Source organism: Argiope bruennichi, chromosome 5, assembly GCF_947563725.1.
Source record: "Argiope bruennichi chromosome 5, qqArgBrue1.1, whole genome shotgun sequence".
Lineage (NCBI taxonomy): Eukaryota > Metazoa > Arthropoda > Arachnida > Araneae > Araneidae > Argiope > Argiope bruennichi.
The window spans coordinates 8,349,374-8,367,717 of NC_079155.1; the positions used below are offsets into that span (position 1 = coordinate 8,349,374).

An 18,344-nucleotide genomic window follows, 5' to 3' on the forward strand; every position below is an offset into this window, starting at 1 on the left:
GTTTCAAGCTCCAGTGGAATAATTTTTAACTCATTTTTCGTGATGCATAATAGTTCTGCAAATGATAATAGTGATATTTATATATGAAATACTTATATAAGTAGATATCTGAAACTATTTCTACTCACAGGAGCATACCAATTATTTAGATAAATTGGGTTGAATTTTCCTGATTCTTGAACAGGAGTAATCGAATATCAAAATAAATGGACAATCTGTAAAATAAAAGTTCAGGTAAAGAAAAATTTGCTTACAAGATATTTATTTAATAAAAGTGACGTTGTTTATATTTTGAGTATTTTTATATTATAGTTAAAATATAATTGCTTGGACTTATTGCACATGATTTGTTCTTTTGCTGTCCTTGTTCTTTTTTATTGGAGAAAATGCTTGTTTGCGGATTTCTTTTTCCCCCCGATAAAAGAGATGTGGATAGTTGAAGTTCTATTTTATATAAATAAAATGTCATAAAGGAGCTTCTTAAAGCTAGGAGCATCAGTTGAACAATTTCTGATTACTCATTTTATCTGACAATATTTCAACAATCTGTATTTCACCTCAACAATTTCCAACAGAGGAGTTGAAAAGCAATTTAGATTAAGAAAGTAGAAAATAAAAGGAAGTTTGAAAATCGTATACAAACATTAAAATACATTTTTATTTTGGGAATAAATCTACAATAATTTTTCTCATTTGCTTACAGTTACATAAATAGTTACAATAATTTTTCTCATTTGCTTACAGTTACTTAAATAGTTACAATGATTTTTCTCATTTGCTTACAGTTACATAAATAGTTACAATGATTTTTCTCATTTGCTTACAGTTACATAAATAGTTACAATAATTTTTATCATTTGCGAAGTAATAACCTATAGAGAAGAATTTAGGAATACTGTGTATGCCTGATAACAAGAAAAGATGCAATGCAAAAACAAACAAATATACTTCGAAGAAAAATCTACATTATAATACCTAGATGAATCCATTATGCCATTTGCATTAAGTATTATAGACCTAAATTATTTTATATATGCCGGTATCATGAACGAGAAGAAATGTAGTGATAAAGACAAGGATAATTTTATAAACTCATTTGATAGGTAAAAAAAAAGTTTTTTGATATTATCTTCTTTTCTTCTTCGTATATATAAACTAAATTTATCCTTAATTATCTGAATGAAGATTAAGATAGTTAACGATAAACAGATGATGAAGAATTAAGTAATGAATTAAGATAATGAAGATTACGATTGAAATATAACGTATATTATCTAGTGAATTAAAATATTCATTAGATGATATTCATGAATATTTTAATTAAAATATTCACGAATCTAGTTGTTGCATAATTAGACAGCGTTACTAGGATAAATGCACCTCTCACAAATGTTACAGGAGCACTTGTGTATAATGTAGCTCTAGAAAGGTTTTGAAAGTAAATTGATCAAGATTTTTGCTGTAGAAATAAAATAATAATTCATAAATATTTAGGTATTTTACTTTCCAGCTGTTTAGTAAATAGATTTGGCTAATTTATATGATTTTGTTCATATTTTCTAGGTAAAGAGAGTCCATACTTTCAGAGCAAGGTTTGTAGTTAATGATAAAATCAAGGCGAGTATAGGGTATTTCTCTTCTTCAATCTTTTATTCTATCAATTAGTAAATTACACTACAAATCCAACCTATTAAATAAAAATTTAATTATAAAATAATGTTTTGATTTCTGCATAAATATAAAAAATCTATATTTTGTACAAATTGAATTACATAGCGAACAAAAATAAACCTAAAGTACATTTGTATTTAAAAAAAAGCATGCAGATTCAAAAAATGCATTGTATTTGATTTTATTAGTTGCTGATTTAATAATGTTTTGAAAATTAATTGCATTTACCAATCATAATTCTCCATTAAAATTTCTGCTAAGATGTAAAAACGTAAAAAAGACAAAAATAATCTTTAGTTAAAAGTAAATGTTAAATCTGAAAGATGAAAATCTTATTTTAAGATTAATGGCAAATTATTAATATAAAATAGAAATTATATTTTTCTTTAAATGTTAATGAAAAAATGTCAGCAAAATGCCTCTGCGAGAATTGATTTGTTAAAATTACTATAATTAGAAAAACCAAGTTTTGATTTATGAAAGCTTTGATTTCACTCTGAAAAATTTAAAAAAAATAAGGAAATAAATTAAATTCCGATTAAAGTTTTTGAAATAAATAAATGATATTATTGCTTGTTTTTTTTAATTTTATTTTTTATTTATTTATTTATTTATTACTTTTTCTACTGAGGAATTTTTTAGGTTCGTGATAGCTCCAAATGAATGTTAAAATGGATAAATTCAAGTTTCTGTCTTTCCAGCGGAGCAAATTTCCGATTTAGTGCAAAAGAAAGCGAAAAATCCAAAACGTGTATCTAAAATCTTTTTTTTTTTTTTCAATAGAGGTGGGATGTGGGAAAAAAACTTATTCGTCAAACCCAATATATTTTGTCATTTAGAGTTAAATAATTTGAAATTATTAAAATATATTGGCTATAAATATGACCTCATCCATTTTAAATAGATGGTTATCATTTAAAATGGATGTGTTAAATGTTCTTAGTATCATTCTTTGCTTTGAAATAAATTAGAAAAGTTGTATTTGAAGGTTTGACAACAATTTAAAAAATTGTGTGTGACCTCTGATTAATATTTTTAAAAATATGCAGTTTTTAGCTTAGAAAATGTATTTTAACTTAGAAAATGCAAAATTGGTGATTTCAGTACATATGACAAAGAACATGATAAGCCACCAAAAAAAAAAATTCATGGTGGGAATTTGGAAGCATTACTTGATGAAACTATGAATGGTGAATGATATAAAAAAAATAGCTAATCAATTTGAACAAAGGATTGACGGAAAAACTTTCAGAACATGGCGAAAGGCATGATAAGGTTGTTTCCAATAAGACAATGCTCACCCACTTGTTGCCAGACCAATGAAAGCAATTTTAGAATAATTTCTTTGGTATGTTTTTCCAATCTGCTTTATTCATCAGTTGTTGCTCTCTGCGATTTTTGTTTGTTTCGCTTCATGCAGAATGTCTTTTCTCTTTTTAGAGAAATTCACTTTCCAAGGCAATGTCAAAAATTGGCTTTATAATTGGATTGCATCTAGATAGCAAGACAATTTTCTTAGCAGAATTCGTTTATTTCCCGAAAGATGGTTTTCATATAGTTTCTGAGGAAAATATTTCGAATAAATCGATCCTTAATTTTCATGAAAAACATGTGTCCTTAATAATTTTTAAAAAGAAGGGAATGCGAATAATATACTTTGTAGAAAGAAAAGGAAAATAGTTCTGTCTATCATCTGCAATATTGTTAACTTATTCACAGTGAAAAGTTACCTAAGCCGGACTTAGTGATCAGATATAAGCACAAGATTTGGACTTAGCAAGCCAAATGATGGTTTGATACAACTTGGAGTGGAATAATACATGATCTACCTAATGAAAGCAATCAAATAGTTCTGATCATTAATACGATTTATGAATACTACTTTTTCGATTTTGGTCAATGAAATTTTCCTTCAAAACGTCAGCTAGAAGATGCAACAACCAGAATATTGAAAAAGACCGTATTTTTAAGAAAGCGATTGAAGGTTCAAATGCTTCTTTCAGGATGTTGAATGAAAAATGAAGCACACGAATTAGACAAATAAATTTATGATTGTCATAATTTGGTATATTATCACTTTGACTTACGAATTTTCTTAACTCTCTAATTAGATGACACATTTTACTTGGGACATTTACTGTTCTTTTACTACTTATAATAATATAAGAGCGTTCAAGATATTGAAGAGTTTTACAGCGATTTTAAAATTTTAAATTAAATACTCTCACTTAGTTGTAGATATAAAATTAAAAACCTTTCAAGACAGGCTTGTCGTATATGCATCACCTACGGACGTCTCTCACAGCCGGGAGTATCACCCATGCATTTCTAGAAATCGCACTCATGAGACGGTGATGCATATGTACATTTTAAACTGGAACAAATTTTAATTGCCACTATATGGTTTCTCGTGTCCATTACTTTTGAAATAAATATAGTTTTAGTATCCTGACCTTCAGTTTGCTGATAATGAGCCCGATTTTGGCATTTTACTCATCATCTGCTGTGGAGGGAAAGAAATAACAGTAATGTAAATAAACAGAGCTGGATTGTGTAACTTTCTACTTGATAGAATCATTTCTGCTCTTCCTCCGAATTCTTTTCTTCTTGTTTTTTTTTTATTATTATTATTTATTTATTTATTTTGTTATTACTGTGTAACTGTAGTCTTTTCGAGTTTTAACGTCAGTTCCGTTGTATTTTGCGTAGCTTTAGGATATATTTCGGGCACTTCTCTTTTTATTCTGAAAGCCTCGGTTTCTGTTTATTATGGCAAGAAAAACGCGGATTGTCAGAGGAAGAATGTGCTTGTATTATGAATGAACTAATAATCTTTAAAGGAAGCAAAAAATGACGACATAAGGACTTAAACATTTTTTGTGATTTTTTTCAAAGTTATACTTAGAGACGCAGAAGTCCTGTCATGTGAGACGATTCCTTTCGCGTAAGTTTCCGTTCCATGCTTGCTTGCATCTAGGATAGAGGTTCCCATATCGAAAGGGTTAAAAATTCAGTAATTCGATGCCCGCGTCAGATTCGCCATTATATTTCTAAGGAGTTAATATAGTGTAGTAACTCAAAAAAATAGTCGGTTGAATTTATAATTTCAAACCAATTACAATTTTAACAATAATTTATTTAGAATTAAAAGAAATATTTATCAGAAGTTGAAAAATGTACTTATACTACAACAAGATTTGTTTCGGTAAAAATATTTTTTTTTTCACTGAGAAGTAATAACACCTTCTATGAGTGGATTGTGCATATCTTTCCCATGTAATTAAGAGAAAGTTATTTGAAGTGAAACAAGAGATTAAATATATCGTGACCACCGGGCTCCTCGAGATTCAGCAAATATCCAGGAGATTTGTGCAGTCCTCAACCAGGGACTGTACAAACGAAGCGGCCCCCTCTAATGCAAGCAAACTTGATTGCAAAGAATTAAGCAATCTCGGAGTATTTGCTGAGACAAGAGGATGTCTGCGGGATCCCACTCCCTCAGTTTGCACTGACATGAATAAACTGAGTAGCAATCTACAGCGAGCAGGAGCTCCAGGTCACCCAAGCGTTAGGATACGCCTACAATTTGAAGAAATTCATTTCGACATCCCTTTAAAGGAATCCAAAAAAAAAAAAAATAATTAAGAGATGAAATTCACTAAATCGTAAGACATTTTATTAGTAAATTTCAAAAACATTATTTTAAAATTGATTTATAAGAAATGTTTAAAATTAGTAGAAATATGTTTGTACTATTTTAATATAATAATTTATTGCTAATGTATGATAAAACTAAGGCTTTTAAACTGATTTATTGCTAACGTAAGCATGCTAATTTATATGTCTTTAATAATGAACTGTATAATTCAGTTATTCTGTAATCTAAAATTGTTGTTTACACTTTTAATCTGATTTTAAGTTAATATGACAGAGTTTCGCCTCATCAATACAGAAAGGAAATTCATATTCTCATCATACCATTGTGAAATCGATTTTAAATAATTTATTAATTAATTAAAAAATAATTCATTTATTATATTTTTAATGAAAGTAGAAAAATGAAAGTGTTTTAAAATCAATAGCACAATACTATAAGTTCTTGATTTATTTTCATTATGGAAGCAACAATGGAATTTTTATGAGTTTTTAGCATCTGATTGAGTTTTTACACAACCACCCTAAATTATAAGTTTATAAATAAAGAAAAAAAAGGATTAATTTTGATCCAACATGTACAACCAAATTTTTATTGATTCGCAGTAAAAAAAAAAGTAATTATTAAAAAAAAAAATGAGATGTCATGTGACTTATGCCAGCTGGTAATGAAATATCGTGTGGTTGTAGAAAAGCGCGCGAAAACAATAATACTAATATTCATTGTTTGATGAATGCCATTATGAATTTAAGGCCAGTTTAGACAAAAATAAAGAATGAATTGCATTGTTACTTTGATATAGTGTTATTGTTTTAATTTTGCTTCAAAGAGATATTTAGAAAAAAAAAATTCTGACAAACAAATATTTATAATTTTTATAAAATATTTAACTGATTATTTACCATTTTCTGCTGTGTGATTTTGTAAACACTGAATTTACTTTACAAATGTTTGGAGGAAAAGAGGATTTTGGTTTATATGCTCAAACATTAAAGTTTTAACAATATTTACACAATCTTTATAAATACAGAATCGAAAAGAATTATTTTATTTTCAGTCATTAGCGTACTTCACTTTTATTTTTCACTGATATATAGATTTTTCAGCCGTTGTAGTTTATTAATTAACCTTTTAATCAATGTACCTGATGTTTCTACAAATTCTATAAAAAAATTTTAAAAAATGATTTTTTTTTTTATATTTGGTATTTATTGTGATAATCTTTTATTTGTTTTTAGTATAGAAGAAACTTCAAATAATAGCAATCCTATAGAAACCAAATAATTTGATTTTTCTTACATATAAATAAAAATAAGTAGTATAAATTATTATACATATAGTTAAAGTATATAGTAAGTTAGAGTATAAATTATTATAATATAGTTTTAAGAAAATGTGCTATAGTTTAGCATTTTATAAGAAGTTTCATAATTAGAAGTTTGGGCACTAATTGTATTCAATTGACTATTATTTAATAATATCTTTTTTCTTAGAAATTTATTATTAATCTAGTAATGTAATCTTCAAATTAGAGTTGAGTATTAATTTTTAAAATAATTTTACCAATAAATATTTTTTAACTTAAGTTATTGTATATATTCCACCTAATGATAAAGCGTTGATACTTCTTCAATATATGATAAACAACCTATGTTGATGTAATTTTGGAAATAGCTGCTTATTTTCCTCGTGGAAAAAGTTGTGTGGCCCAGTATAAAAAACATTTACATGTAGAAATGTTAGGTAATGTACAAAATTGCAGGGCCATAAAATTTTGTAATTTTATTTACAAATTTCTTAAATTAATAGTGCTCTTACAAAATTAGATTTTAAAAACATATTCAGATTCCTATTACAAAGAAGAATTCAATAATAGTTTTATTAAATTCACTCAAAAATTATAAAGCAGAAGAGGGGAAAATTTGAGTTCGAAAACAACGTAAAATTTATAAAGCAGAAAGAAAAATTGAGCCTCGGAAGAGTAATTGTTAAAAATCTTTAAAATAGTTCAAAACTTCAAACTAACTTCAACGATGGCATTAGAATTTTAAATGCATAAAAAAAATGAAAAGTTCGTAGTAATCTTATCTTCATAATCCTTAAAGAGACTGGATGAATAATTTGATTGCTCAAACCATTTATTTATTATTTTTCTTCATCCTTTTCTTATATTTATTATTTTCTTACGTAAGAAAAAAAAATACAAGACTAGCTTTAGAGTGAAAAAAACGAGAACTGCATTTTAGCGGCGGAACAAAGGTCTTAAACTGTGGTCTTAGAATAGGAAATTTAAAAAGTTTTCATTTCCCTAAAGATATATTACTGACATTCTTGTCACAATTTTTGCGTTTTCTATTCAAATATGCGTGATTTTTTTTCTGTTTGGCAGAAATTATTTTTCGAAAGATATTTTTTGAGTAAATATTCTGATAGTCTTCTAAGTTATGTTCAACATAATTAATTTTCTTGACACGACTCACTATATCTAGATTTCTGATTTCTTCTAAACTTGCTTTTTAATATCTCCTTGCGTGATTTGCTTCCCACAGTTTTGGATAGATCAACTGATTAATATTATTGCAAAAGACTGCAAAATTTTGGGAAAAAATCGTACATATGAATTTAGAAAATTAAAAATAAACAATTGCAAACTTTCAAAAATCCAATAAAGAATAATTTCTTGGTTACGCAAAATATATTTTGATGCTTATGATTAATAAATAATATATGAACTCCGATAATAGATAATTATTTTTAAAGCAATTTAAAAATGTTTTGTTTACATACAAAAGAATTCTATATTACTTACTATATTGAACGCAAAATATAAAAATAATAACCCAGAAATGGAATTAAGTGGATGACAAGATATTTGCTTTTTAAAATCGAGATACACTAGCATAATTTAAAAAAAAAAATTAGATTTATTTAACAAGCAGTTATCACTTTCCAAATTTTACGAGAACAAGATAAAAATTTACCAGAAACGAACATTTGATTTCTTATGAATGAATGATGATGTGGTTTATTGACAATGAAAACGCATTTTCCAAGTGAGGGAAAAAAATAAGAAATATTTACTATTTACGAAATATTCATTTTTTTTCTTGCTTTAGATAAATGATGTTGCTTGTTACGCAATTAAGTCAATTGTAATTCCTAACAATAATTGACAATAAGGTTTTTTGAAATCTATCTTATCTTCATCTATCTTATGTCGAATAAGTTAAACATTATTAACTTTATATTTATGAATAATTTTTTTACAAATTATTAGTATAAAAATATGTAAAATAATTTTGTGATTGTTAATTAATTAATCTAGTTACATTAAAACATTCAACTATTATTAAAACAATAAAATATTTAGTTTTTTTTTCATGTTTTCATTTAGTTTATTTCGGAGAAATATTTATGTAATATTTAAAATTAAAAGATATTTTATAAGATAGATATGACCAAAGACGACTCTTACATTCACAGAGCTACGCGAAAATTTCAAGGAAAAAAATATTTTTTTACAGTGGACTTTTAATTTGTTTTCACATTATTGCTAAATAAAAATACCTTCTCTTTTTATCTGTCTTCTCTGCCCTCTTTTTGAGGAATAAACACCTCCTGACGCATGCACAAAAGAATGGAAATTTTACAATCGGAGAAAGAACAGTAAAGAAAGAAGAAGAAGAAAAAAGCACTACCATATGCATATCGGGGTTGCAGAACTAGCAACAGATCAACTAATCATAGGGAAAATTAGTTATTGAACTTTCTAGATCATTAAGTTAATTTATTTTTTCTAGCCTTTGAATTATTAAAATTTAAGATAATTTTTTTTTCTAGCCTTTGAATTAAGTAAATGTAAGATAATATTTATTTAATTTTATAATGTGGCTAACAATTTGATATATAATATTGAATGCTAAGAATTATAGTTTAATGAAAGCTAAGGATTCTTTTTAAATATATTTTGTGTCAACTCTAGTTTTTTAGTTGAAGGGCTAACAACTATTTGTGTGATCCATCCATCAGTTTATTGTCCAAAACATTAAAAGGTTTTATTTTAAATAATGCTTTGCAATCATCTTGGAATTCCTAATTTTTTAAGAGCTGATTAAAATATTACAGCAAAACTGCGATATCTAATCAATTCAAAACCATAATTAGATGATTAGAGAATTTTCATTAGAAAATTTTAATTAATAAATAAGAGCAGTAAGTGATATATTAGGCCACTGAATCGTTTTCTATTCCTTGTTGATCTATTATACAACGTGCGAAACTTATAACATTAACTGCGTACTTAATATTTGCATCGTTCACTTATCTGTGATTAGATGAGTTTAGACAAGTTTTAAAATACTAAACAGAGCATGAAAGCATTTTCATACGTGCCGGCTTGACTCTACTTGAATGTGATTCTCGCAGATTAGTTTCTCTCTTGATAAACACCGGTCTTCATTTAACCGTACATTGGTTAATCCAAGGGATTCAATTTTGGCGATCGGAAAGTCCAAGCATTTTCAAAATTACCCGCTAATGGCGCAATTCCAACTTTACTATCGGTAATCTCTCGCTTTCGAAAGATATGTAGTTTAATTCACTATTGCGTGGTTATAGTTCCAACCTAAACATTTACCATCGAGTACTACATAATGTGTACGCATTTTCTAAATGGATCTTGCGGCTCGGATCAAGAATAATTTCAGCAAGGAATGAATTATTAATCAAAGCTTGATTATACCAATATCTTTATGTCAGAGTTATCATTTATTTTGTAAAATGAAAATTCATTTCGTTGTGAATTTGGTATTCTTGATAGTTTTTTTTTAATTTTAAAATTAATGTTAAATGTTTTATCAGAAATCCTAGTTAAATCGAACTTTAAGATATTAACTTTAGGAGAATGGAAACATATGTGATTATTTCCACTTTGTTAGTATATCTAAATAAAAGTCAAGAACTCTTGGTAAAATTGAGGTGTGGTGTTTTCTGCTGATCAAAGAGATCTTGAAAAGTCTAGATAACACTTCTGAATTCTTATTTAGCTCAAATATTTAGAGTTAGGTTGCAGTAAAAGTCTACAATCATTAATATTGTTTGTAGTCCAAATTATGCATGTTACTAAGTATTGCAATAACTGTTATTTAGATTCTTCCAATCATTCTTAATAGCCACTAAAAGTTCGAGTAATTTTATATTTAAATTCCAAGGAAGAAGCATAAAATTCAAACACTTTAATAGCTTTGACATTAGTATACAGAAATTTTACTTGAATATAAAATAAAAAAAAATATATATATTTAAAATTTTTGCTTACTCTCAAACGCAAGCTAAAAACATTAATTTAATGGCTAGCATGCCAAGTACTCTAGCAAGTTTAGGAGGTGAAAATTATACACTCGAGTATTAAACTAAGATAAACATTATTTTTTGAATTTAAATATCTTTCTTATGTATTAATGCATGCTGACAAGATGGTTTATGTATTTGATGGGTATACTTGCCTTCTAGAAGATTTTAGAGAAAATTGGACCACATTTACATTGCGCTTAGAGAAAAATCATGAAAAATTATATTAACCAATGAGTAATGATATATCAATGAGCATTTCAGAAAATTGAGATCAAGAGAACAACTTGAAGTGGATAGTCGCAATAATCTGTTTATGTTTTTCTTTTATTCATATTGTCCAGCCCTGTTATACATTGATTTACCTCAACTCATGACCTCATACATTATTTTACCTTTTAAGTTACTGGCTACTGTATTTAACTAAAAATGGAATAACGACAATTTTAACATTTTAAATGCGTACTTTTATCTTATATACATTGGTGTGCAAAACTTAAGTAACAGTTTTTTTTTTTTTTTTTTTTTTTGCCATAACTACATGAGAAATCATCTGAGAGACATGAAATTCAGAAATGAGAGACATCATTTTGTACTTAAAAAATGACGAAAGCATAGCTGCGCCAAATTTAATAAAATTCATATAGTATGGAATCAAAAATAAAGATAATCATTACACATGATTATCTATCCAAGAGGACAACAAGCAGATGTTCCTTAGTACGAGATATGACCTACCCTTATTGCAATGGTTGCTTCGCACCGTCTCTCCATACTCAACACCAGATTGCCCACCAGTTCTTGAGGTAAGACTGCTCATACCTCAATTAGCATTTATTTCAGCTGTTGGGTGTTCCTCAGAAGATGTAATCGTACCCCAAAGCACCCCACACATGTTCTATTGGATTTAAATCAGGAGAGAATGCTGGCAAATCCATTCGAGTCAATCTTCACTTTCCAGCATCTGATGAACATCAGCAGTCCGGTGTAACCGTGCATTGTGCATAAAAACGAAGTCTGGTCCAATAGCACCTCGGACACAGGATCACCTCCTTACAATAGCTCTCTCCGGTTACAGAACCTCTTTCGAAAACGTGGGAACGTTAATTTATCCTCAGTCCACCCATTCAGCATACTGCCTCCCCGACAACAACTCCTTGACCACCGTAGCGGTCTCTTCTAGTGATGTTACTGGAATGAAACCATATCCCGACCTCTCTCTAAATCAATCAGAATCATTTGTGGTACTGAAATGCCTCTTATCCGTAAAGGGGGCACGTCTCCATTGATTAGATGTATAGTTTTTGTGCTCCTTACACCACTCTAAATGGTGCCGCCGATGGCCAACTTGCAAAGGGAGCTGCTTTCAGGACGGTGGGCGAATAGGCCACTTTTGCAAAGGCGTCTGGCCACAGTAAACCGCGGCACTTGTCTCTCTGTTGCTGTACACAGTTGCTGAGCAGTGGCGCTTGCTGACTGGTATCGGGCTGTTTTCGCCTGCAGGACAATATATCGGTTATCCACTTCAGTGTTTTTCCTAGGGAAACCACCATCAACCTTTCTAACAAATGTACCAATGGTTTGGAAGGCTTTACAAGTTCATGAAATGACATTTTGATTCCGAATTCTTCAGCTACACTGGTCAAACTGCGTCCCTCCTCCAGCTTTCCTATCATTCTTTTCCTTGTGAAGTCGTCCAGGTGATTTCTTCTAACCATATTTCATGAAAGAATTCACTTTCACTTGCAGCGAATGTCTTTAATTGCGTCTTCATTCTTCCTTTCCTTGTAGGCTTGAGCCGACTGTACGTGTTTCGCGTACACTCACGGCGCCTATGATGTTTTGTTTCTGATATTTGCATATGCATCGCCTTTCTACTGAATTGCGCGTTCATTATACTGATCGCAGTAATCCCTTTTCTGCAATTTCTTGGCTAGCTGCTTAAAATTTACATTATTGCTTAAGTTTTGCACATCAGTGTATAATAAAATGTCACTTTCTAAAAAAAAAAAATCTCATTATATTTATTAAATTTAAAATCCGTGGAATATTTTAAATTTTTACAGATAATAAATCAATTGGGTATTGATTTATTATCAATACCCAATATTGCCTACCAAATTGCCTACTATATTGCCTACCAAAGCCCAATTTTAGCCTATTATTTGCAAAATATAATTATTCCATACACCCATACCTATACCTAAGGAGTTAAAAAGACAAAATGCTAAACTAAAAAAAAAAGATGAAATTAAAATTTAAAAAAAATTAAGATTGTAATCGATTTATCGTTAATTTATTCATATCAATGAGTATTAGTCTATGACCATTAGACTATTAAAAATAGGCCTAATAGACTTTGATAAGCTTCAAGTTTTAAGCACTTGAATATTATCAATGATTATTAGCATTCCGAGTTATAAAAAAATATCTGGTTTTGGGAATTAATTTATCTTGATGGTAAATGCGGTTTCACTTTTAAAAGTTACGAATAATGATTTCCTCGCGGAGTAGAATCGAAGGAATGTAATTTTCGTCGTAGTAAAAATATTGCAGAAAAACTACTGACAAATAAATTCCTCACAGTAATTTAAGAACAATTTTTATCCTTGTAACATTTTCAATGTATGGAATAGGGAAGAATAAGTGAATAAACAGAGAATCTTCAAGTGATCAGTTTTCGCATTCATTAAAAATAACGAACATAACTTTCATTTTAGTTTAAATGATAAGAGAAATTTTAGTGAATGCCACTTAAAAATGGTTTTAACGTAATAAAAATTTTTTACATTCGATGAGAGATGCAAAATTAAAAATGCAAGTGCATTTATCGCTTATTTCATCTTGTTGTCAATGCTTAACAGAAAACCATAGAATATAGCTAGAGATAAAGGAGAAAAAAGGATTTCTCTGTCTCTTTCTGTAGAAGTCAATTCATTTTCAAAAATTTCTGGTTGTGTTTTCCTTGCGGCAGAGATTGTGAGCACTTAATTTTACATTAAAAGCAGGTGAGAATCTCAGAAGCAATATTGAAATAATAAAAGAAGAAATTGAATATGCATAGAAAGTTACGCAAAAATATATGTTAAAACGAAAAGCTTTCAGTTTGAATTTGAAATGCCATCACGTACTTCTTTAAACGGCATACTCAAACAAAATACTTGTTAAGTGCTTTCTCTGAACTTAAAACCATTAACAAGCTCACAAGTACAATCTTTTTCTGTAATTTTTAAGTAACGCATTAGTTTTATGTCTGCAGGTTTCGATCCATTTAGCAGACATTTTTTAAAGTTCCCTTTTGCAATTCAAATGAGATTAAAAACAAACTTCACACGAAATGTACAACGTATTTAAATAAACACTTATGATATGAGAAGAGTGTTTTTAATTGCACCTTTTAGGCGTGAAAAAAATCATGAAAGAATTTTTGATTCAGTTATCGCATATTCACTTTCATGAATTTTTAATTTTATGAATATTCATATTATTTTATTGGTCGGCCCATTTAAAATTAAGAGAAAATTATGAACTCAAAATAGTACAATTATGTATTTTTTCATTGATACTAATCTAAATTTCCTTAATTAAAGATAAATTTTACATTTTTGTCATTTCGGTATTTAAAGAAATTAGTTGGTGATGCAGTAATTTCCCTTCTGAATCCAATTGATGATAATTCCATTATTTTCAACGGATTTAAAGGAGTCTCCATGAGACCAATCACGTTGATCTATATAGAACAAGACAAACTTTTTCACCTCACACTTCATAAAAAAACGGACATTTTAACTGAAGTTTGCAACATCAGTATTGAGGTTGGGCCAATGAACCAGTGTTATGTTCAACGACAAATCTGGTTTCAGTCTGAATATTGATTTTTATCGGTTAACGTTATGGCTAGAAAGTGGAACTCATGTTCACCTTGAAAATTCTACGGAAAGGTATTTTTTCCGTCAAGGAGGGTCATGATGTGGGTAGGCATCATAACAGACAACAGAGCAGGCCATCATAAGTTTGAGAGAGGTCTTTGATTGCTAAAAGCTACAGAGATAAAGTTCTCGAGACTTGAGTTTGTTTGTTCAGAGGTGTTATCGGCCTTGACTTTGTATTTATGACTGATTACGAGCTTGTCACCGTACGAGTCTGATCGACAACTTTCTCGCAATGGAAAATATCTAATGCATGCCATGGCCTCCTCATTTACTTGATTTGAATCCTATCGAGCATATGAGGGATATGATCGGCAAAGAACTTGTGGCTATTTTGCATCAACTAACCCAGAATGTCATAGAAAGTATGGGAAACACCTGCACAGAGTGCCTGCCTGTCACAGGTAGCCACACTCTTATTAAACTGCAGCATCACTTTCTTTTTAATGTTATATTTTTGCCCAAAATATGAACTCCTCCGATGCTTATTTTTAATTCAAGGTATTTCTTTGAACAATAAAAACGATTATTGTCTCTCCCTCGCATTATTTTCTTTTATTATAACCGTTTTATACTCGTTCATGTCATTGTCATGCCACTCACGTTTCATGTCATTCCGATTTAGATTTCTTTCGTTATTTATATAATTAAGAATTATGATTAACTTTTGAATATCAATGTTTTTTCAGTCAGAAAATGTTAAATGACATAAATAATTATATTTTATATTATTTGAGACAGTAAATGTGCTTCTGAAATAATGACAGGTCCAAATTTATTACACTCTCTCTATCTTATTAATCATATTTAGTCTAATATTTTTGACACACTAACATTTTTTTTTTCTATATTGCCACCAGAATCTGCCCCAAGGATGGTCATTTTGAAGAACGCATGACTGTAATAGTGCAAAATAATAATGTTGAACAGTTACTGCACATGTTTATGTACAGTACATGTGTAAAGTAAACCCAAGTTAATAGATTTAACCCTTTACTAATAAGTAATTTCTGTGTATATCGTCCAGCTCATTCAAATGGTATTTCTGATCTTTCAACTGTATGAGATCTGTAATTTACCGGAAGGTGAGGGGTGTCTGCATTCAAATAGTAAGATAGTTTTTTTCATTTAATTTGTTTATTTATTTGTATTTTGATTTCATGCCACGGAATTGGAAGCTCAAGAAGTGCTTCACCCTATAAAGTTATTATTATCTATCATTTCTCTAATAATAAATGACATCGTTTACATCTTTTATGTTTCTTTATTTATTTATCTAAATGTATAAAAGCCCAAAACATTTGTAATAAATGCAGATAAACACTTGTTTTTAAAAAATGAGATTTTCAGTGCTATAAAAAATATATTTTCATTAAATTCGTTGCATTTCTCTTCACGTTGCAAATGATTTTCGTCATTTATCCAGATGGGAAGAGTACGAAATGACAGATATTCCTCTACACTTGTGATCCATTTCAATGGAACTCGACTGTAATCTCAACAAAAAAAGAACAAATGCTGCCTCAGCCTGAAGAAATAAATCAAGTGTTCGGAAAGAAGCACTGAGCGAAAGAGCAAAACGAATGTAGCAAGTGTGAGTTGTGAGCTGTCACATTTGATCGCTTTTCTGAGACGAATCAGTTTACCGAGTAACTTAGATTAATAGAAAAAGTAGATGTGATTTCCGAGTCTTTTAAGTAGTATTCTTAAGCGCAGAGGCTTCAGATATAGAGAAAGATCCGCTGCTCGTAAAATTTATCTCATCGCCATCATTCCTGCCCGAAAATTACTGCCCGTAAAGAATACAACCAGCAGGAAATAATTTATTCTTTTAGTCTTAACTTTTTAAACGAGACTTGACATTATTAAAACATTCAAGCAAATGAAGTTATATTAGTATACGTTTATTTTCAGCGCATTTAAACTAATTAGGACATAAGTTAATTTAAAATGGTTGTTCTTATGTGTAATTTTATAGCACTGTATAAAATATACACTGTGAGTCATAAAGCGGAATATTTATTTGAGATAAATTTTAAATAAGATAAATAAATATCTATCAATTTTCAAGTTTTAAACTTAATTATTTACATTTTTTAAAAACTTAAATTGAACTAATCCAGTTTTACTTTGTAAATTCAGTAGAGTACCAACTGATAAAGTAAAAAGAAGGAATAGGATAGCCCGATGTGTCAGAAAAGGCCGTTTTTAGAAATGAAATGTTAGGTTCATTTACCTACAGTGTTTATTTGGTTGTCAATTTGAAACATTATGGAAGCTGGAATATTTGTTAAGCTCTTATGCTCTTTCAGCCTTGTTAATTATGCGTTTTATTTTGCATGTTTTTAAAACCATGTTACTTTAAAAATCAATTACTTAAACAATCGATAAAGAGTAGCTCAGTCATTACAGAAACGTGTCATGTTTATAGTAGATAAAGAAGTAAATAAAAGAATAAAATTACACTAATAAAAGAGGAAAGTATTTTATTTACTGCTTGCTAATGAAAAAATTCTGCCGATATATGAATCCCTGGTGATTTATATATTTCAGGTAATTGAATAACATTGCGGATACTTTAAGATGAGTGTTTAAAAATTATGTGAAAATGACAATTCAGCTCTCACAGTTAAAGCAATAACAACAAATTATCGAATACTTTATATGGCACATTCTCAATTCCTTTTTGGAATGTGATTTTCTCAATCAAATAAAAAAAACTGTAAATGACATTAAATTAATATCTACTATATGAAAAATGTCAGTGATGGAAGAAGAGATAGTAAAAATGTGCAAATAGGCACTAAGGACAGGAAAACAAGAAAATATATTACTATATTACTATGTTTACAGATTTTCCTTTTGTGATCGAAGCGCTATCGAGGGTTTTATATACGGACTCTGTTTGAATTCAGAATATCATATAGTAATTCGCTAATAAATGATATTTCGTAGTGAGCATTCATTAAGTTTGATATTCTTTGTACATAAAATTGATTATTTTCTAAATATTTAAAGTTGAATGAATAATTAACATTAAATTAATCATTAAAGATTGTCCCATGATATTAAAAATATCCATGTATATTTAATGTTTCTTTAGCCGGAAATGTGCTAAAATGAGATGATATATCATGGTAAAAATAAAAATGTTCTCATTTCCCTGTATGATAAGGCAATGGTGTGAATTTGAGTTACCTTCACTCCGCTGATGAAACGAATCTGAAATGATTGAAATTGAATCGCAGCCGATGATAGCCATTCAAAACTCAATTATGAATTTCTACCGACGCTATCGCGAAGACATTTATTCAAGTAATTACACATTACCCAAAAGGTTTCCACAAATTTGACGATTAGCATAGTTCAGAGAGATGGCGTTTCCGTTCTTCCTATCGCACTTTTCTACGATTTTTTGATTTATTTATTGATTTTCTACCTCTTTTAACAATCTATACATTAAATTTTGATTTCTTTTTCTAATAGCAGTTATTTAATCTTGCATGTATCTTTCTTTTGTTTCGGCAAAGTGTATTCTGTGATTATCCAAAACTTGTAAATTCCACTAAACCAAAAAGCAAACTACTTGCATTTTGACAATCAAGGGTTTTTAAATAGGATCTAAACGATTTGTCTATTAAATTTAAAACAAAAAAACACCCATCTGTGAAAGAAGTCTTATATAAATCCACCCTCCATGATTTGTTTAAATATTGATACCTCGATGTTTCAATACCGGG

General features: G+C 29.1%; 1 protein-coding gene across 7 annotated transcripts in view; it reads right to left on the reverse strand.

The window, feature by feature from the left end:
* LOC129968472 (zwei Ig domain protein zig-8-like) overlaps positions 1-18,344 on the reverse strand; it is a 270,080-nt gene that overhangs the window by 79,419 nt on the left and 172,317 nt on the right. The window lies entirely within an intron of this gene.